At 38.5% G+C, this 21781-nt stretch overlaps 1 long non-coding RNA gene across 3 annotated transcripts in view; it reads right to left on the bottom strand.

Annotated features, from left to right (window-relative positions):
* The window catches only part of LOC143657589 (uncharacterized), a 121262-nt gene that overhangs the window by 12573 nt on the left and 86908 nt on the right, over positions 1–21781 (bottom strand). For 2 of the 3 annotated variants that reach the window (XR_013162912.1, XR_013162913.1), the window contains exons 4-6: positions 6788–6923; positions 2798–2878; positions 2017–2186 (exon numbers count right to left, since the gene is read on the bottom strand). This is a non-coding gene — a long non-coding RNA (uncharacterized LOC143657589). Of the gene's footprint in view, positions 1–2016; positions 2187–2797; positions 2879–6787; positions 6924–7497; positions 8124–21781 lie in introns of those variants that run through there. The other variant, XR_013162911.1, reaches the window with a different exon arrangement.

The raw sequence follows: 21781 nt of genomic DNA, 5'->3' as shown, positions 1-21781 counted from the left end.
ACTCTTTTTTTCATTCACCCAATTTGTGCTGTGTTTGCAACATACCATCCATTTACCCATACAGAAAAGAATATGATATGCATACTCTCAGAAGCTCCCCATTTAGTGGTGGGCAGACTCAGAAAGGTGCGATAACAATACAGTATAATGACTGCATTGTATCCTTAATTTTTAGGCCCTATGTTATACTCCGTGTTATGCTTTTATTGCGGTAGATGATAATATGCATTTTCTTTTATGGCAAGCACGTAATACCCTATGTGATTGGAAAAATATTTGGTATTAAAATTCTTGGTAAACAGTTGTTGGGTCTTTTCTCCCAAACAACTGGAAAATCTTATGACAGCAGAAGATAGAACAAGCAGTCACTTAATATGGGCCAATTTATCATGTCATGGAACAGATGCAGGGTAAAAAATGATTGTCTGAAACAATTAGGAAAACAATCATGTTGAAAAAGGAATACTAAAGGGAAACCACTGAGAGGACTAGACTAGCTATTTTACTTTTGTAATTAATAAACAAATAAGCAGAGGATTGCCAAAATTATCAAAACTATTAACTTTCTGCTAAGCTATGAGACAGCCTAACAACACAGCTCTTTGCAAGTCAAACTGTGACAAATATGATTCAAGCAGCCACTTACAAAAGGCTTAGTTCAAAAGACCCAGATATGGTTCTGTGTAACAAATTAAATAGCTCAATGTAGACCAGTGGTTCTGAAACTTGAATGTGCATCAGAATAACCTGCGGGGCTAGTTAAAATACAGATTACTGAGCCCCACCCCCAAAGTGTCTAAATCAGCAGGTTTGAAAATTTGCATTTCTCACAAGTTTCCAGGTGCTGCTGCTGCTGCTGGTGGGGGACCATATTTTGAAAAGTTTGGTTATGGACCCTGGATTTACATTAATAACACACCTGTAGGGCTTTTGAGCGCTGCCCAGGCCTGCCTCAGAACAGTTAATTCAGAATTCCTGGAGGTGCACCACAGTCTGCAGTGCTTTAAAAGCTCTCTGGTGATTTTGCCATGTAAATAGAACTGAGAACTACTAGGTAGGGTATAAGAAAGGAGAAAACACTAGAAATACCAACACTTTATATGAGAGTGATTATGCGGGAAATGGTAATAAACTGTAAGAATTCAAAGCCTAAAAGCCTCATCGAAAAACCCAGATGAGAAACAGTGTGGTCATGTTTCTGAATGACACTGAGTCTTAGAAGTTTCCAGATGAAAAAATTTTTTGACTTGTTACATGGCATAGAAATTTTATGTATGAGTACTTTGCACTGAATAGCTGAGGAAAGAATTATGTAACATAGAGAAAATTGAGAAATAACCTCCCAAAATATAAACACCCTAATAGAGACAGAATTTTCATCTTGTTTGTGTAAAATTGCAATATTTTCTCTCTGTAAAGACATACTAATGTCAGTACCTCTGAACCCCCAGCCCATAAAGAGGTTAAGAGCTCAGCAGAAGGGTTGGTCTAGGTGACCAAGATTTTCAATTTATTATGTCCTACCCATCTCTGTCCCTCCAGCTCCAGCTGGACATTTGACATAAGGACACCAAATCATCTGCCCATGGCAAGTTCTGATGAGACTTTGGGTTCTCTCCAAACAGAGATGACAGATATTTGCTGAGCCAATCAGATCTTCTATCTAATTATTGGACTTGAAAATAAGGGAAGAATAATAGTTGATGGCATGGGCAAGAAATGGGTAACCCAAAGAGGACAGATGGGCTGAGAAGCTGGACTTGATAATGAAGGATCTCAGAGGTCCAGATTCCTGACATGCTTTGAGTTGCCCCAGCTCCCAGTTCCTCTCAATCTCCTGGATTGAAGATCTAACCCTACAAGGTAGATTTTCATGAGATTCCTCATCCTTCATTGACCCAAATGTAAATTTAGAATAGCTCTGTCACTTTTCTGAAGTTAACTGATTCTGTTCCTCTTGACCAACAGAGTAGAATACTGAGCAGGAGTCTATCATACAGAGAAAGTCTTATTTACCTTCCAGTTCTGTTCTCTCCTCTCACATTTATGTCCAATCCCTATATGGAACTGCGTGCCATGTTATGGGCATGGTCTTGGCCTTAGCATAAGAAATTGGTTTGTTGAGGACCTTTGAAATGTAACTTCTCTGTTGGGGTCATTTCTTTGGCTTTATTTAGGGTCTTTTCCTACCACAAAGGATTGTGAAGAAGATGAGATAGACAAGTATGTCAAGCATTTAATAGACATATATATATGATCTGAAATCAGACTGCCTGGCTTCAAATCTTGGCTCTACACTTGTGTAGCTGTGTGGCCATCAGTAGGGTGCTTAACCTCTCTGAGACAAAGGCCAATAATGGAACACTCCTCTTCCAACTGGGAGGACTAAATGAAATATAAATATAAAAATCTTAGCTCAGTGCCTGGTGCAATGTAAGCATTCCATCTGTGCTAGCTATCATTCTGCACACATACAGAAGATGAATTGCCCATTTAAAGAGTTATATGAGGAGGAATGGATTCTCACAGCTAGAGTTCATAAAAAGGGCCTGACAATCAAATTGGCCACTCACCACAGGTAGGTCTCTCACCTGTAACTGTGAGTGGAGTTAAAGCTATGTTATATGAAACTATCTGGAACTTATAGATAAGCAGCAATAAATAATTATTGGGCCTCTGTGAACCTTCTTTAGGAAGTGAGGCTGCTCTTAGGCAATTAAAATACAGTCACAGAGATAAGAAAAGCTCCACTAATTAAAACATAGCACATGTGGTCATGAGGGATTCATCAACCCACCTGTGATCTTACACTTGCCTCATCAGCTCTGAGATTTCAAGCTCTAGTCCTGCCTTCTGGGTCAGGACAAGACATGTGATGCTATAGGAGGAAAAAACAAGTGAGAGAGGACCTACCAGAACTACAACCTTTAATTCTAACATCAGGCAGCAAAAAGCCCTCATCAGAAACAAACTAAAACAGTCAAAAGACATATCAAACCAGTGTGACTTTTTCTACCTTTAATGGTTCCACAAGTATTTAAGAAGGAAGAGATGACTGTGAAACTGCCTGTGGTATCAAGATCCTGGGAAACAGAGAAGCAGGTTTTATTGGGCCTCTAGATATAAAAATCAGGGCTGTCAGTTTTCCCAGATTCTGATCCCCCACAGAAAAATTTGAAATGTCATATTGCCAAATCATAGGATTACAGTAAACTCTCAGCCTTCCTAAATGGTTGGGAGAACGGTTTTCATGTCTGGATTGCTAGATAATTAGAATAAAATTAAATTCTCCGTATTAAAAATGAACTGAGCTATCTTTGGCCCAAAATGGCAGCATAAGATGCTCCAGGTAGCTGTTCCCCCACAGAATCTTTGACAACTAGCAAAAAATGGACAGAGCCGTCTTCCTCAAAGCTTCTGAAAACAGTTAAAGGGTTGCATAAACTGTGCAAGTGCCAAATCAAGGAAACACAGCTTCAAAAATGTTAGAAGCTTGTGGCACTCTTGCTGACCCCTCCCCGGTGCAATGTGCAGCCAGCCTATATTCCCATTGTGAGTCCTTGGTCCTGTGCTGGAGGGAGCAGAGTAAACTATGTGCATAGCAGAAGGCATGCTTGTTGGTGCCAATCTATCATTGACAGCCTGAAAGATTAAACCAGGAAACTTGTCTCAGCCTTGCTCTCCCAGAAATTATCCTCTGGGCGGAAGCAGAGTGCAGACAGCTAAAACAGCATCAGCAACGATTAAGTCAAAGTAGTCTGGAGCAAAGGATTACATGCTTTGGGATGATGTGCTTTACAAAATAGAATAAAGGACCCTAGAAAGGGGAAAAAGTCTATTTCATAGGGAGTAGAGGAAGCATTTGCACTCCCTTCCTGTAAACAGGGGAATTCCTAAGGCCACGAGCAAGCACAAGCCCAGAGCAAGGCTCAATCACAGAAAAGATGGAGAAAACCCTGCACTCCACACTCACCTCAGGCTAATCTTCTTGATAGTGGTGCCAAACTTTGAATGAGAACACCAGCCAACACAGAGCCAGCTTGAAGAGACTGTGAAAGGTTATTTTTACTATGGTTGATATGTTTTTATTAGCTCCTGATTTTCAAGAAAATCCCCACCATATCACTAGCTGTATACAAACTTAGGAAAAGACAGTTCAGGGATCAAATCCTAGAGTTAACACTTTAAAATACTATGCACAGTGTGCAACAAAACATTATAATGTAGCCAAAGAAGAAAACGATGGCCCACCCAAAAGAGCAAGTTAAAAGCCCAGAAATTATTATCAATGAAGAATACCAGACTTTGGACATACCGGACAAAGACTTTATACATATATCTATAGGTATAAAAAGAGAGAGAGATAGAATTTATTTTTTAGAGCATTTGTAGGCTGGACAAAGACTTTTAAAAAATGATCCTCAATATGTTCAAGGAGATAAAGGAAAACAGGAAGAACTAAAGGATATCAGGAAAATAATGAAAGAACAACATGAGAATCTCAATAAAGAGGCACAAATTTTAAAAAAGAAATCAGACAGAAATGCTGGAGTTGAAGACCACAACAACTGAAATGAAAAATTCCCTCGAGGGTTTCAACAGCAGATTGGAGCATGCAGAAGAAAGAATCAGTGTTATCAAAGGCAAGATAATTGAAATGATGCAAGATAAGGATCAGGAAGAAAGAAGAACCTAAAATAGTGAACAGAGCCGGAGACCCGTGGAATACCGTCAAGTCTACCAATAGATGCATTGTGGGAATGAGAGAAGGAGAAGAAAGAAAGGAGCCAAGGAAGTATTCAAAGAAATAATGTCAGAAAATTTCTCAAACTTAACAAAAGACATGAATGTGTATATTCAAGGTGCACAAAAAACACCAAACAGGATACACTTGAAGAAAACTATATTCAGACACATAGTTAAACTGCCAAATGCCAAGGACAAGGAGAGAGTTCTGCAAGCTGCAAGAGAAAAGGGACGTGTTATGTACAAGGGGATTCCAAAAGGATTAAATGCCAGTGTTCTCATCAGAAATCACAGAAGCAAAAAGCAATGGGACAGAGTATTTAAAATGCTGAAAGAAAATAATTGCCAATGAAGAATCTTATGTCCAGTGCGCTGTCTTTCAAAAATAAGGGGAGATTAACACATTCCCAGAAAAAAAAGCTAAAAGAGTATATCACCGCTAGACTTGCTCTACAAGCAATGCAAAAGGGAGTTCTTCAGACTCAAAGGAAAGTACACTGGACAGTGGAGAATGAAATGGCATAAAGAAATAAAGATCTGAGGTAAAGGTAACCATGTGGGTGAATGGGACTCTCACTTACATAGTCACCTCCCTTCTGTTCACTCTTAGTATGAGCATTCCTTTTGCTCTGGATCTTCAGAAAGCCAATTCTACTACCAGCATTACAATTGCCAACCTCTTACTAAATATGCTTGCTTATTTTGCTCACTGAGACCCACTCAGCTTAGGGACCGAGTTGGGTACCCACAACTTTGCCAGAATTTTTGTTGGTGTTTTCATTACCTAGGATCTGTCTTATTCCCAGTGGTAAATAGGGTTTTATTGGACACAGCTACACCCATTCATTTTCCCATTGTGCATGGCTCTTTTCATGCCTCAATGGCAGAGTTGAATAGATGGGACAGAGACCACATGGCTGCAGGGCCTCACATATTTACTATCTGCCCCTTTAAGAAAATGTTTGCTAAACCATGACATCAATTATTACAATACCGTACAGTTTATGTGATAATTGAGGTAAGTACCAAGTATTATGGGAGCACCAAGGAGTTAGTTACTAAAGAAGCCAGGGAAGCCTTCCCAGGAAGCTAAATCCTAAAGAACAAATATTTAGGAGAATAGAGTAGAGGAGTATGATATTTACATCAAGGAAAACAACTTTGAGCCTCACAGGCATGAGCAGTGACGCTGCAAACATGTCCTTGGAGGGCTGTGAGCATCGGAGCACAAGATAAGATGGAAGGTGAATTCTAAATGCTGAAGCATTCAGGTTTGTCCCCTAGGCAGATAGTGAGCTTCTAGGTTTTTGGTTTCTCAAATGGTAATTCTGATCACAGATGAAGAATGGTACCAGGAAGCCAGGTGGGAAGTTTGAAATTTGGACTGCAGTACTGCCCAAGAAGGGCAGAAGGATGAGTGGATTTAAGAGACATTTCTGAGGAAAATGGGCCAACTGGATTGGGAGGAAATGATACGGCAAAATCCCAGACATAGCAAACCAAATCTTCACAAGTTTGAACCCAACTGTATACTCTTCCCTAGTCCAAAAAACTGTAGGAAATGCCATTTCAAAGAGCCAAATAAACAGTGCTTCTTAAGTTTCTAGATGTTTAAAAACATCAAATGACATCATTTGAAAGAATTTCTAGATAGAGAAAATGAGGACTCATAAATTAGAGCAGAGTAAGGAGATGGATGAACTGGATAGTTAAAACTAGCCAGAGCAATGAAAGATAGTTTATCTACTAGTGTTTGCAAGTGCTAGAATGATGGGTATATGAGTCTTTACCAAGCAAACAGAGATAGCAGCCTTAAAAATGGACTCGCTTTTGTGAGGTTGGACTGAAATTTATTACTTGAACATAAATTTTCCACTGATGTCAGAGTTTTAAATAATAAAGCATCATTGCACAAAATGTAGGTGTTTTTGTCCTGCATTAGAACATTTGCTTTTAGTAATGAGAAGCTCTTTTAAATTGATATCCTAATTATGCAGATGTTCATTCGTATGAAACTTAGCCAAAGAAGATCCATTCCCACCTTACTCAATGCCTGAAGATATCCTCCTTTTCAGAAGCCTTGTTTGAAGATGTCAGTTCCATTGGGATAAAAACATAGGATTTATTTTGAATGGGTTCCTTAAAGTCATAAATTAGCCTGGTTTCCACAGTAAGAGCTAGAAAAGAGAAATTAGAAAACCTATTTTAAATGAGCATGTCAATGAGATTTAGAAAAGCGACTTAAGAGCAAATTTCGGGAGGTTCCTTAAGAGCTGTGTTAAGTCTGTTGTTTGTTTGTTTTTTCTGACTTAGCTGATTTTAAAGAATTGAAGTGCTTACTATTTAAAACAACACATAGTAAAAGGTTTTTATAAAGTGAGGCATATTGTTAAACTATATTAACAAAATAAACATGTTAGTTCAACATTATATGTCAAATGCTCTTATGCCAAATTTATTTGTTGTTTTTTTTGTTTTTGCCTGGGAAGACACTGGGAATTGAACCTGGGTCTCCAGCATGGCAGGAGAGAACTCTGCCTGCTGAGCCACCACGGCCCACCCTATGCCGAATTTATTTAAAATAAGCCTATACAATTGAAGGAAGAAGAAATATTGGAAGTCTCTCTTTCTCTCTACCCCCAACATATAGATGAAAAAAAAAAAAGATCTGCTTTTAATATGTTTATTGAGCACCTACTGTTCTAGTTTGCTAGTTGCTGGAATGTAACACACCAGAGACAGATTGGCTTTTAATAAAAGGGGATTTATTTTGTTAATTCTTCAGAGGAAAGACGGCTAACTTTCCACTGAGGTTCTTTCTTATGTGGAAGGCACAGGATGGTCTCTGCTGGTCTTCTCTCCAGGCCCCTGGGTTCCAACAACTTTCCCCAGGGTGACTTCTTTCTGCATCTCCAAAAGCCTGGGCTGAGCTGCGAGTGCTGAGATGAGGAATGCCGAGCTGCTTAGGCTATGCTACCTTGTGCTCTCTCATTTAAGCACCAGCCAATTAAGTCAAACATCACTCATTGCAGCAGACACGCCTCCTAGCTGACTGCAGATGTAATGAGCAACAGATGAGGTTCACGTACCATTGGCTCATGTCCGCAGCAACAAGACTAGGTATGCTCACCTGGCCAAATTGACAGCTGAATCTAACTAACACAACTACTATGTGTCATTCATTAATATCTAGAATTTATTGTCGGTGTCAGTCAGGATACACTATGTTAAGTTGCAGTAACAAACAATTCTGAAATTTCAGTTATTTAAGACAACAAAATTTCCTTTCATGTTCATGCTGCATATCCATTGTGAGACGTCAGTCAGGATCCAGGCTAATGGAGAAGCCAAAATCTTGGATGTTGCCAGTTGTCATCCTAGAGGGAAAAGAGAATGTGGCAAAACATTTCATGACAATGGAGTTTCTACCCAGAAAGATTTCAAATCATTGTCCAAAGAAGACACATAGGCACACTTAATTTCCAGCAGGTAGAGAATAAAATGTTACCACGTGCCTGAAAGGACAGGGTGCTAGAATATTTGTGAAATAGAACATGTGTGAAAAGCTTTAATGAATATGTCTCAGGTCTTCAAAGATTGATCAGTAAACTCTACTCATAAGCTTTTTTCAAAGAACCTATTTTAAGTGAGCATTTCAATGAAATGGTTAACAGGTATGCAAAAGTCCATCTTGTACCATTCATTTATAATTCTGGAAATAGTAGTAATGCCCAGAGTTTTCTGATAAAGGTAGCTAGCATTTATGGAGTACTTATTTACTACATGTGTGGCACTTCTCTAAGGAGTTTGTATGTATTAACCCATTTTATACTTATAACAACCTTATGAAGAAATTACAATTACTATCCACACTTTACAGGCAAGTAAACTGAGACACAGGAGGATTAAGTAACTTTTTTCTCAAGTCCATGCAGCTACCAAGTGAACTGTATGTATTTTTTTTTTTTTTTTTTTTTGCACGGGTGTGCCCCGGGCATCGAACCTGGGTCTCCAGCATGGTAGGCGAGAACTCTGCCTGCTGAGCCACCATGGCCCATCCTGTATGTATTTTTAATCATTAAAAATACCATTAACTTTGGGTCAAATTCCTTCAGATTAATGTGAGGAACAATATTGTTTTAACTGCATAGAGCCACCTCCACTGCACCCCTACTTTCTTTTGGAAATTGCCTCTTCCCCATCCTCTCTCTGTCCTGCTCTATCAACATGGAAATCTCTAGACCATTCATCTCTCATAGCACCCACCATTCTCTTGGATGCCTCTGCTGCTGCACCCATACATCCAAACCCCAATGCCTGTAGGAACTGTAAGCGCAATATTCTAAGGTAATAATGTCCAAAGTCTGATGACAATAACACCAATTCAGCTTTTGCTGTATGATTCTTTGAAAATAGCAAATATATGGTCCAGTCAAACTGCATTAAGATTCTAATTTTTTATGACCAGAGATGCTCTTTATTTTTTTTTTTAATTTTTCTTCCTTCTTTGTACCACCTTGCTTAGGAGGGCTGATAAGGAAGCCTAAAACTTCCTTTAATCGGGGTGTATATAGGTGAAGCCAGAAAACATCACCCTGATGTTTGCCTCCTTAGCATATGCACTGCTTGGGAATTTGAAATCACCCCAAACATCTCCCCAGATTTGGTACATATATTTACATTCACTTTACCCTGAGCCTTCAGAACATGGATTCAGTCACAGCCCTCTCAGCCTTTATCTAGCAGTTCCTAATCATGTCATCTGTCCTCTAACTTGGACATAGTCACCAATCACTTTTAAAAATGGGTCCATGGTGTTTATTTTGTATGTGGGAAGAGAAGAGCTTTTTCCCCTAAGGTCTAAATCTATAGAGGGAAAAGGTGTGATTTAGCCTGATTCTCTTTGCAGACATCTGGAGGGAAAATGTTGGAAGATAAGCCCAGGGTAGGTTTAAGGAATTCACTGGTATCTGGTCAAGGAGCAGAAAAGCTTCTCCTAGGAATGCTCCTCTCTTATCTCCTATGGGTGATACCTGCAAACTCTCCAGGGTCCACAGTAATTGTTTGTGAGTCCACCATATTTCATTCCCTGTCCCCTTTTGAGAAACTTGTCATCTAGCAACACCATGTACAAATATTTTCCTAATGAGACAGTGAACCTGAAATAGAAACAAGCCATTTCCCAAAGAAACATTTTCATGGCCTCCAGAGGAGGAAGGGAAAAAAAAAAAGGAAAGAACATTCCTAAAATTAGTGCTTAAACTTCTTACCCTAATCTTTTCTCTGAAGTATTTAACTCCTCTCTACTTCCCAAGGCAAAGTCTCTGAAAATCTAATAGTTTATGCTTTATGAGAATCGCTAACTAAATCTGTAGCAGATTGCATTTTTCCATAGCTGGCTGCTCCAATTTATATATCCCATCTGACATATTATCCTTATAATGTGATTGACACTCCTCCCAGTGAGCACTGTGATCTACATTCCTTCCCTTAAACCTGAGTAGGCTTGAGACTGCCTCTACTGATTGAATATGGTGGAAGGGATGCTAGATGACTTCTGAGGTAAAGGATACAGTTTCCACTGGGCTCTCTCCTCTTTCACTTTCTCTTTTTCAGGACACTCACCCTTGGAACACAAGTACCATACAGCAAGTAAGCCGAAACTAGTCCTTGTGGAGAAGACATGTAGCCCCATTTGGCAGCCAGTAGCAACTGCTTAGACATGTAAGTGAGCAAGCCTTCAAATGACATCAGGGCCCAGTTTTCTGGTCTTCTAGCTGATGCCCAGATATCACGGAGCACAGCACGCCATCCCTGCTGTGCCCTATCCAAATTTGTTACCACAGATTTTGAGAGCATAACAAATGTTTGTTTTACTCCACTTAAATCTTAGAGTAATTTGTGAAGCCATAGTAACTGAAACAAAAGTTTTCCAGGTATTTTATCTCTCATTTCATCTCTATATTACTCTCAAGTGATCTGTTGAAACAACCTAAAGATTATGTGATGGATTATTTCTGTTACCCACATATAAACAAAATAGGATTTTGTTTCTTCTGTTGTAAGATGAAGGCAGTTTGCAGGGTCATAGATTAAAACAAAATAGTGGGAATATTTCTTATCTTTACTTCTTACAGGAAAGCAGATTTTTTTTTTAAATGAAACTCTGTTCCTTACATTGATAAGGCCCTAGAGTCCACCAATATTATACTTGTTTTTATGACTCCAAGCCTCCTTCTTAACTTCTAGAGAGCTGCAAAGAGTGGAGAGCAGCTGCAAACAGAGGCAATGATAACTTCAGTGCCCATTACTCTAGGAGGGATCCAAATCAAGTGGCCTGCAGGGCTGGTTTTTAACTTAAATTGAAATGAATAAGAACATCTTTCACAAAGAAAAGAGTGGATAAGAAGAAAGATAAAAATGTTACAGAAATTTTAAAAAGTGATAATAAGAAAAAATCTCCAATAACAATTCTGTAATTGTGGGAAAGTTTTCATTTTAACTCACATTTTCATTAGTTCCACTGAGACTCCAACTGGGTCTCCCTTTCCTGTCTACACTCCCACACTCTAGATGTGCCCACCTAGCCTCTCACTTTCAATCTCTCCTCTTTCCTGACAACTCTCAAATTTGTATCTTCATTCCAGATCTTGCTCCTAAACTGTAGATTTGTATATATTCATCTCTCTACCCAATATCTCTACTTGGTGTTTACCAGGGATTTCAAACTCAACTTGTCTAAAAACGAACTCCTGGTGCTCCTCCCCAAACCTGCTCCTATCCATGTCTTCCTCATCTCAGTTGATGACAACTTCCTTCTTTCAGTCTCCAAACAAAATCCTTGGCTTCTCTTTAAAACCTCTTTCAAAACCCACAACATATCTATGAATGAATTCTATGTGCTCTAGTCTCAAATGATATCTAGAATCCAACTACTCCTCTACTCTGCTCCAAGTAGAATATCATCTCTCACTGAGATTGTTGCAATAACCTCCTAACTGGTCTCCCTGCCTTCAACCTTGCCTTCCTATAATCTTTACTCACCCTAGAGCCAGAATGATTTATTACAAATAGGTCAAAGCACGTCCTTCCTCTGCTCAGAATCCTCTAATGGTTCTGCATCTCACTCATAATAAAAGCCCAAATCCTTAAAGTGCCCAAAAAGTCTTCATTGAATAACTCCTTGTTACTCCTTTCTCTCTTACCTTCTCCCCATTACTCATTCTGCACCAATCTCACAGGCCTCCTTCCTGTTCCTAGAAGATGCCAAGTATTCTCTTCCCTCATACTTTTTAATGTGTTCTTTTTAATGTGAACATTTTTAATGTTCAGCCTGGAACACCCTCTCCATCATCTGAATTTTTGTGAGGTTTATTCCCCCACCTTCACTTTATCAATAAAACCTTCCCTCACCACACTAGTTCAGGCAGCAAATTCCATGCTCTGGCGTTCCAGATTCCTCTTTCTGGATTTCTTCTTCACCCAAGTACTTATTGCCCCCAACCTTAAATGTACTTATTGTTCCCCAACATTAAATAAGTAAATGAACATGTTTGTCCATCTTACCCTTTTAGAATGTAAGATTCATTGGAACAGGGATTTGGGGCCTAAAGTAGACAAAATTTCTGCTTATTGCTGGGTTCTTAGTCACCAGAATAGTATCTGACAAATAAATCACACCAATGGTGTTTTGGTTCGCTAAAACTGCTGGAATGCAATATACCAGAAATGGATTGGCTTTTATAAGGGGATTTTTCAGGTTACAAATTTATAGTTCTAAGGCTATGAAATGTCCAAATTGAGGCATCAATAAGAAAGGATGGCTGGTCATTTCCCATGTTTCTCTGTCACATGGGAAAGCATATGGCAATATCTCTAGCCCTTGTTCCTAGCCCTTTGTTCCTGCATTTCATTGCTTTAAGCTCCTGGTTCCAGTGGCCTCCTCTCTGAGCTCCTGTGAGCCCTTCCTGGGGCAAATCTTGGATTTCATCTTTTAACTTAGCGTCTCCAAATGTCTGTGTCTTGGTTTCATTTCTCTGCTCTTTGTGTCAGTTCTGAGCGCTTGCTCTCCATGAGCTCTTTTAGGCACTCTCCTTGAATTAAGACCCACCTTGAACGGGCAGAGTCACAGCTCCAGCTAATGGGTCACACCCACAATTGGGTGTGTCACATCTCCAAGGAAGCAACCTAATCAAAAGATTCCACCCCACAGTAGGTCTGTCCCCCACAAGATTGGATTAGTAGGAAAAGAAGGTGCCTTTTCTGGGGTACATAACAGCTTCAAACCAGCACAAATGGCCAAAATAACACACACCTGCTGATGAACTAATGCCCTGTTGGGCCATAGCCAATTCAAAGCCAAGCACCACCTGAGCAGGAGAAATACGGGGGCTAGTGGCAAACTTGGGGGAGTGCAGCATCTGCCCTGCCTGCTCCTAGGCTCCCAAGTTGTACCTGGAAACTCACCTGGGTGCGGAGTAACAGCAGCAACACTTGCAAGTCTGGGTCACGCTTGTCTTCACCTCAGGAAACACAGCACTTCCCATGAAAATTGCATGCTTTAATGCTGAATGGTCTGGTGTTGAAGTCAAGTAATTATTTGGATGATTCTTAGACAAGTTAATTAACCATGTTGAGTCTCAGTCTCTTTATCATGAAACAAATATGAGCTATTTATCATAGGGATGCAATGAAGATTAAAAGAGCTAACATATCTAAATGACGTTCTATAAACTGTAAAAGGATAAATAAATATCAATTGTGATTGTATAAGAGAACAACCTTGATTTGGGCCCACTTAGCAACCGACAGAATCATACAATCAGGGTAAGTGATGGACATGTGATTAGTCACAGAAACAGCCAAAGAAACTGGTTAGTTTCTGTTATTAGACTCATTGTTCTAAAAGGGGAGGGTACTGACAATTGTTCAGTACCTACATGTGGTGGTACTTTACATACATTATTTCATTTTATCCTAATAAAAATGTTTGTGAGGTTTTACAATATTACAACCATTGTTTAAAGGTGACACATGAGGTTCAGGGAGTTTAGGTAACTTGTCAAAACTAACATGGTCACATTGCTAGGAGTTAACCAGTTAACCAGTTAACCAGTATCTCCAAAACACCAAGCCATTCTCTCAGATTTTTAAAGTTAGATCCCTCTATCCATGATTTTTAAATGTGTTAAAGACAGGCCATCCACATAAAATGTGGAGGAAAAAGACAGTACAATAGAAAGTGAAAAATTTAATTAAAATTCATAGAAAGCCTGACATAACAGAATATATTCTGTATGATTCTTCAGATGAAACTTTAGCACAGATGAAAATAAGCTATAGTTATGCAATCAAAATAGAATTTGCCTCTGTGTTTTTCTTTTTTTTTTTTTGGCAGGAGGGGGGCCGTGGTGATTGGGAGGGACAAAGGGAACTTACTAGGGAGATAGAAATGTCCTATATCTTGATAGTGGGTTACATGTTTGTTTTTTTAAAATCAAACATCTTCAAACTGTATAGCAAAATGAATTTACATTTCATTGCAAATAAATTGTATTTCAATTATAAAAATTAAAGTCACAGAAAGAAAGATGGATTAATTTCATGTGTCAGCTTGGCTAGATTATGGTATCCAGTTATTCGATCAAACACTGACCTCCTTGTTACTGTGAAGGCATATTGTAGATACGATTTGCATCTACAATTAGTTGATTGCATCCGCAATTAGTTGGTTACATCTCCATCCAACAAAAGAAATTGCCCTCAGCAATGTGGGTTTTCTCTTCTTTCAATTAGTTAGAGGCCAGAACTGAGGGTTTCAAATTCTGCCTCAACTTCAACATTGGCTCTTGCCAGAATATCCAACTAACCAGGTTTCTTTGGAGAATTCTGACTGAGGACTTCAACATCTACTTTATTGGAGTTTCTAGGCTGCAGCCTGCTCTATGGAGTTCAGACTTGCTAGCCCCATGGTCATGTGAGCCAATCCTTGTAATAAATCTCTTTATTGCATATATTTATTATATACACACCCTCACACAAAGACACATACATACATATACATACATATTTATATATACTGTTAGTTCACTTTCTCTAGTGAGCTCTTTATGGTAAAGAGACTGAGACTCAATGTGGTTAAGTAACTTGTCTAAGAATCATCCAAATAGTTAGTTGACTTTAACACCAGACCATTCAACACTAAAGCATGCGCTTTTCATGGGAAGTGCTGTGCTAATACAGACACCAAGTAGAAAATAATAGCACTGTTAAAACACAACCAGAAGTGGAGGAGCTGGGATTCAAACCCAGCAGCTGTGATTAACCCCTACTATCCGTGTCTCTGAAGACGGTTTGTCTTGACAAAGCTAAAGCTAGGAAGGAAACATTTCAGTTTATTTATTTCAAATGTATATCAAAGTTTTAGCCTCAGGATCATGTGGATAAAGAGAATATGAATACTAAGTAGCCAAGCCTAGACCTTATTCAAAAGGTGCCTTAGTAGGAAATTACAAGGAAAGATAATAATCTGTGGAACTATGGAGATAGAAATGAGGATTGGATTTTGTCTCACATGCCACATGCATTTTATTTCTATTCATCCATATTCCACCTTATTTAAAAGTTTGAGAAATATTTTATCCTGTCCTAAAAGAGCAAATGAAATAAACACATGGCTTTGAACTGCAACAAAGAATGAAGGCCATATTGGATAGCCACTGTAACCTAGATTAAGTTATTTCAAATGAATACCACTTAAAACTATTGTGGAAGCTTTAGCTATTTTTAAATGCATCTTTCTGTATACAATAGCTTTTAATTAATGTGGGACATGAGACAAGAATAAAAATGTCACAGAATAGTTAAGGACCTTATGGTACATTATTTCCCAATAATGCCTTCCTTTAGTGATTGAATTCTATATATAATCTTTAGTGAGGTAAAATGCTTGGCAATTTAAATTCAAACAACCATACAGGACACAGACAACTTAGTATGCAGAGGGTTGCAAAAAGGAACTCATATGAATCAGTGAAGATATTAACCACCATAAAGAAACAAAGAAGACAAATAGCATAATATTGCTTACCACACAAAATCTCTAAGTATGGGGAATAAATACTTCATTTTTTTTTTTCAAATGAGAATTAAACAGAAAGGCCTTGGAGGAGAAAATTATTTATTTGGGTGTATAAAAAATAAATAAAAGTGCTCCATGATGTATTTTGATAATACCAAAGGATATGACTGGTTTATGTAAGCCAGAACTTCTGCAAAAACTTTAAACTACAGTGCAGAGGAGTTCAAGTCTTTTTCATGAGGCCTTAGAACAGAGCTGGTCCATTAGAACTCTCTATAATGATGGAAATGTTCTAGCTCTCTGCTATCCAATATGGTAGCCGCTAGCCACATGTGGGTAATTGAATACTTAAAATGTGGTTAGGGTGACTGAAGAACTGAATTTTTATTTTATTCCACTTTAATTTAAACTTAAGTCATTGCCAATGGCCAAAAACTAATGTATTAGACAGTACAGACTTAGAATAATTTCAAAAAAATAAACATTTGAAACTTACTTTACATTCAAAGAAACCCCTGTTGACTTACTGTTTCCCAAACTGACTTCCAGACATTAGTCAGGCTTATGTCTGTGTGGTTTATAGAGTTCAATTTGTTGCAGACACCTGTGACTTGTCCCATGGGGAAACCTACAGTCACATCAGATGAAAATTTGTCTCGCAGTAATGAAACGGATTGTAACTCACACACATTCTCCCTCCTCCCCTTGGCCCATGAACTTCCCAGGGCACGGCTTTACATGCAGCTGATTTAGACCTTTATCTGTTTCTTGGATTTTAAACCAAGAAAATGCAAGGTCTCCTGGTGGATTATATGACAAGAAAATAAAATAGGTTTGACAGCCTGGCATCCCTTCCCCAAGAGTTTGCTGTTCTGGCTAACAGATTTCTTCCATGTGGTCAGTTCCTCCACATGCTATAATGCTATCCTCTGGCTTTCTGCCCTCAACTAAATACATTCAATCCTTGGTGGAAACCACCCATGGAACCTATGTAGTAAAATTCACTCCAACTAAACAAAGCATTAAGCTTTTGTATGCAGAGAGTCATAAATTTAGTCAGAGATTGAATACAGTTTTCATTTAAATGACGGGTAATGACTGCCTGGGATAGCACTGTGCTGAGATGGCTTTTTTGTTTGTTTTTTGCCCAAGTTTTTATTTTAATAATCCAAAGCAAGGAAAAAACTTTTTGTATTCACTATTTTTCTAATTTTAATTTTCCTCTATACTAATTTTGTGTTTATGTTTTGTTTGTGGTACCCTTATAGCTGATAAATTATTTCCCATTGTTGAGTGCAATGGCTGGGAATTTGTTATGTTCTGAACAATGGCAATCTCTGCAAATGATGAATGGCTTATAGAACTCTAGTCTCTGTCAGGCAAGATACAGCAGAGAATCTGGTTTGTATGTCTCTTTGTCTCTTGCTTGTTTATTTATTTTTTCTCAAACCAATACAGAATTTCATGCCCTACAGGAGTAGAACAACTCTTTGATATCTGGATTGATGAGTTTTTCTGCAGTGAAACTGTAGAATTGAGGCTGAAAGCTCTATTTTTATGTGCTTGTAATTCAGAAATGTGTTGACCCCAGATTATGCATGTAATGATTTCCTACCTCTGATTGACATTAATTTATCAGAGTATGAAATCTCTTAAATTAAAGCAGCCTGTATTTCCTTTAAGTAACGCAAAATATGTTTAGGCTCAGTGGAAAAGCTTGATTCAATTGTTTAGTAATATTTGCCATGGGCTTAGAAATGGGGACTTGTGGCTTCTATGCCATGTATTTATCATCCCTGTGCTAGGCAAGGTGGGATATACAGTTGAGTAAAACATGATCCAAACATGTTTGCCACTAAATATCCTACAAAGGAGAATATTAAATACAATGGCAACAGCAATAATAGAGATTAGTTGCAATTGGAAATATTTGGAGGGTATAATGCAAGTGTTGGCATTAGAATTGGGTCTTGAAAAATGAGTGAATGAAAGGTTAAATAAGGAGGTGAAAGCATTACCTGCAATAACAAATACAGGAATGCACAGCATGTCAGAGGAAGAGCAGACTGTATGTGACAAAGGAGGAAAGAGGCACAATGAAAGATAATATTTAAAAAGGCAACTTGAATTCAAATCTGGAAAAGGGTTGAATGCCATGCTTTGAAGTTTGTTCTGTATTTCCTAGACAGCAAAATTTTTGAGCAAATTTGTAGCATGCTCAGATCTGCATTTTAGGAATATGAATTTGGCTGCTATGAATAAGATGAATAGGTGAAATGTCAAATGTAGCAAGCTATTTTATTAATTTATTTGTAATGTAAGCTTCACAAAATTGAAAGCTAAGTTGAAAGGGCTTATTGTTGTAGATACTGTTGGTTGCTATCCCAACAACTATTTACTTCTTATTAATTTATAAAATTTTAATTTATTCCACACAGTAAAATGCACAACGAAGTCTGGCCTTTCACCTTGTGTCAGAGGTTGAATCATGAATGATCTAAGTAAAAATTAAAGTCCATTGCCCTTTGCCAGTAAGTGTGCCCACGCTCAGGACAATGAAACTTAAAATGGGGTATTCTGGGAGGACTTATGGGAGGGGAGGATTTTGCTCCCTGACAAAAACATATATGGTTTAGAGACCTATTTCTGGTTACTGCCCTGTATATACTTATGCAAGAATGTAACATCTGCAATACTTCCTGATTGTAGCACAATAATGTACATACACTGAATGAAGCTGAACGTGAGTATGCTTGAGGGAGACGGGCTGGGGCATGCATGAAACCAGAAGGAAACATAGAGGACACAGACTGGGACAGTGTAATTTAGGAATACCTAGATGGACAATGATGGTGATCAAATGTACAAATAAAAAACCGTTTTTGCATGAGGGAGAACAAATGAATGCCAACATTGCAAGATGTTGGAAGTGGATGGTATACAGGAAAAAGTACAATCAATGCAAGCTAGGATTTATGGTCAACAGTAACATTGTAATATGCTTCCACTGAATGTAGTAACAAAGGCATTATGCCAAAACTGAATGTCAACAAGCGGGGTCATAGTGGAAGGGTATGGATTCTTTGTGGAAGAAAAGAAAATATCTTCATACAGATTATGGTAGCATAAAATATTTAAAAAAAGATTATGGTGGCGAAGGCATGTCTATTGACTTTGGTTGGATTGTATGATGTGTGAATAAAACTGTTTAAAAATGAACAGATAGAAGCAAGTGCTAGAGAAAAATGTGGAAAAAGATATACCTATTCACAGTCAGTAGGGAAACTGAGATGGGAGGGCAGTGTGGTGGCTCTACAGGAGGCTAGGGATGGGGTTGCCATATAATCCTAAAACTCCGCTGCTCAGTACATACCTGGAGAAACTGAGTGTGGGGACACGAATGGACATTTTCACATTGGTGTTTACGGCGGCAGTGTTCCTGATCAGCCATGGATGGAGGTGGCCTAAGGGTGCAATGACTGAGGAATAGATGGGGGAACTGTGGTGTTTACATGCAACAGACTACTGAGTGGCCACCAGAAGGAATGAAGTTGTGAGGCAAGCAAGTAGGTGAATGAATGAACTTTAAGGACTATATGTTGAATGAAATGTCAGAAACAAAAAGATGGATATTATGCCTCACTCATATGGACTAACTATAATATAAAAACTTGATGAACTGAAGTTGAGAGCATGGATTATCAGGTTGGGCTTATAAAGGGTCCTAGATTGTAAACTCTTACAGCAGTCATATATTTAGGAATTGTAACTGTTATTTCTAAATTTTGTGTTACTAAGCAGTTTGTTTATAACCTGGTTGTTCCCAGAAACTTCAGGTATTTATGTGATGATAACCTGAGCTCTGAAGCTATCAAAGTCAGCACTACCCTCTATAGGAACAGTTTAAAAAGCTGAAAAAGTGATCAGACTTTGACTAGAGGTGTGAAGGAAGCTGATCTGGATAGGACTGGGATAGATCAGAATACAGGGTAAAGGATGATATTGTCCATATTTTAAAACTTCAACTTCTGTGTAACACCAAAGGGAGAGATGCTTATTTGGTGCAAAATTTGTATTTTGGGTAGTGCATTACCTAATTTAACGTGTACAGTCAGTTTAGTTGAACACCCTAAGTACATGGAATCTTGAATAGGGCATGAGACCTTGTTGGTTTGCCTAGATTAGTGTTATGCCCCGATATATCCCAGAGTAATTTGGGCAGTGAATAAAAAGTATTTGCAAAGTTCCTTGGGGGACTGGGGAGAAAGGAGGAAAATATTCAACTTCCCCACTTGGAGAATTTCTGATATTCCCACAAGCCATGGGGACAACCAAATCAATAGGCTGAGCCCTCAATCTTGGGGTTTGCCCCTCTGAAACTTGTTCCTGCAATAGATAGTCTAAGCCTACTTAAAATTAGGCCTAAGAGTCACCCCCAGAGAGCCTGTTTTGTTGCTCACATGTGGTCCCTCTCTCTAAGCCAACTCAGCAGGTGAACTCGCTGCCTTCCCCACCACGTGGGACATGACTCTCAGGGTTGTAAATCTTCCTGGTAATATGGGACAGAACTCCTGGGAGGAGCCAGGACCTGGCATCATGGAATTGAGAAAGTCTTGAACAAAAAGGGGAAGAGAAAAAAAAGACTAAATAAAGTGTCAGTGGCAGAGAAATTTCAAACTAAGTTGAGAGGTTATCCTGGAGGTTATTCTTATGCATTATATAGGTATCCTTCTTTAGTTTACAGTGTATTGGAGTGAAACTGTTGAGCTGTGTTCCAGTAGCCTTGATTCTTGAAGACGATTTGTATAAAACAATGTAACTTTTACAATGTGACTGTGATTGTGAAAACCTTGTGTCTGATGTTCCTTTTATCCAGGGTATGGACAGATGAGTAAAAAAATTTGGATAAAAAATAAATAAATAATAAGGGGGTAAGGGGCAAAATAAATTAGGTAGGTTGAAATACTAGTGGTCAATGAGAGGGAGGGACAAGGGTATGAAATGTATAAGTTCTTTTCTTTTACTTTTTATTTCTTTTTCTGGAGTGATGTGAATGTTCTAAAAGATGATCATGGTGATGAATACACAACTATGTGATGATGCTGTGAGCCACTGATTGTACACCATGTATGGACAGTCTGTGTGTGAAGATTTGCCAATAAAAATATTTTTAAAAAAAGAAAGAACATGATGCCTAGAGTAGTGGCTGCCACCTTTCAACCATGAAACAACAAACGAAGGTTGAAAAAATGACAGGAGGGCGGCAGAGGGGAAAGAGAGCAAAAGTATATAGGTCCTTGATAACATGATTGAGGAGCTGCTGTCATATTACATGATTAAATGTATTTCTCATAATACTGTTAGTCAAGAGCATACTAAGTGATATACTTCACATATATGCATATATGTGTATGTGTATGTGTATGTGTGTGTTTGTATATGTGTTACTTCACAATCTGTCTTCAACCATTTTGGAGTAACTACTATTGGACTTATCTTCTCACAATAAATAGGTATTAAACTGGACAAGAAATATGGGGCAATAGTTTTCAGGCATTTGCAACAGGCAATGTAAGATGTAATTCTTGAGAGGGAGAGAACATATGTGCTTTGACCCATATTTACCCTGACTCTTTGCCTACCTGCATTTTCCTGACTACGGTGCTGGGAGATGACATACAAGCTGAGAGCAGTGTATTGTAATACTGAGTAACCAGAGATTAGATTTTAGAGCAGAGGAGGTAGCTGAAATTTTCAATACACGGGTTAAGAAAGGAGAAGTTGTCTGGGGGTAGAAAAGGTGGGGGGAAAAGACTATGTGGTATCCTTATGTTGTTGTTTGAAGGCAAGGCTACACATGCGCAGAGAAAGACTCCATGAGGCCTAATGAAGAATGGCTGCCATAGGGCAGTAACTTGAAGGAAGTTAGTAAATGTTGCAGGCTGCTGGCAGAGT

The sequence above is a fragment of the Tamandua tetradactyla genome, chromosome 15 (genome assembly GCF_023851605.1).
Source record: "Tamandua tetradactyla isolate mTamTet1 chromosome 15, mTamTet1.pri, whole genome shotgun sequence".
NCBI classification, from domain to species: Eukaryota; Metazoa; Chordata; class Mammalia; order Pilosa; family Myrmecophagidae; genus Tamandua; species Tamandua tetradactyla.
Note: the sequence above shows the minus strand (reverse complement) of the source record. Positions and strands in the feature narration are given on the sequence as shown.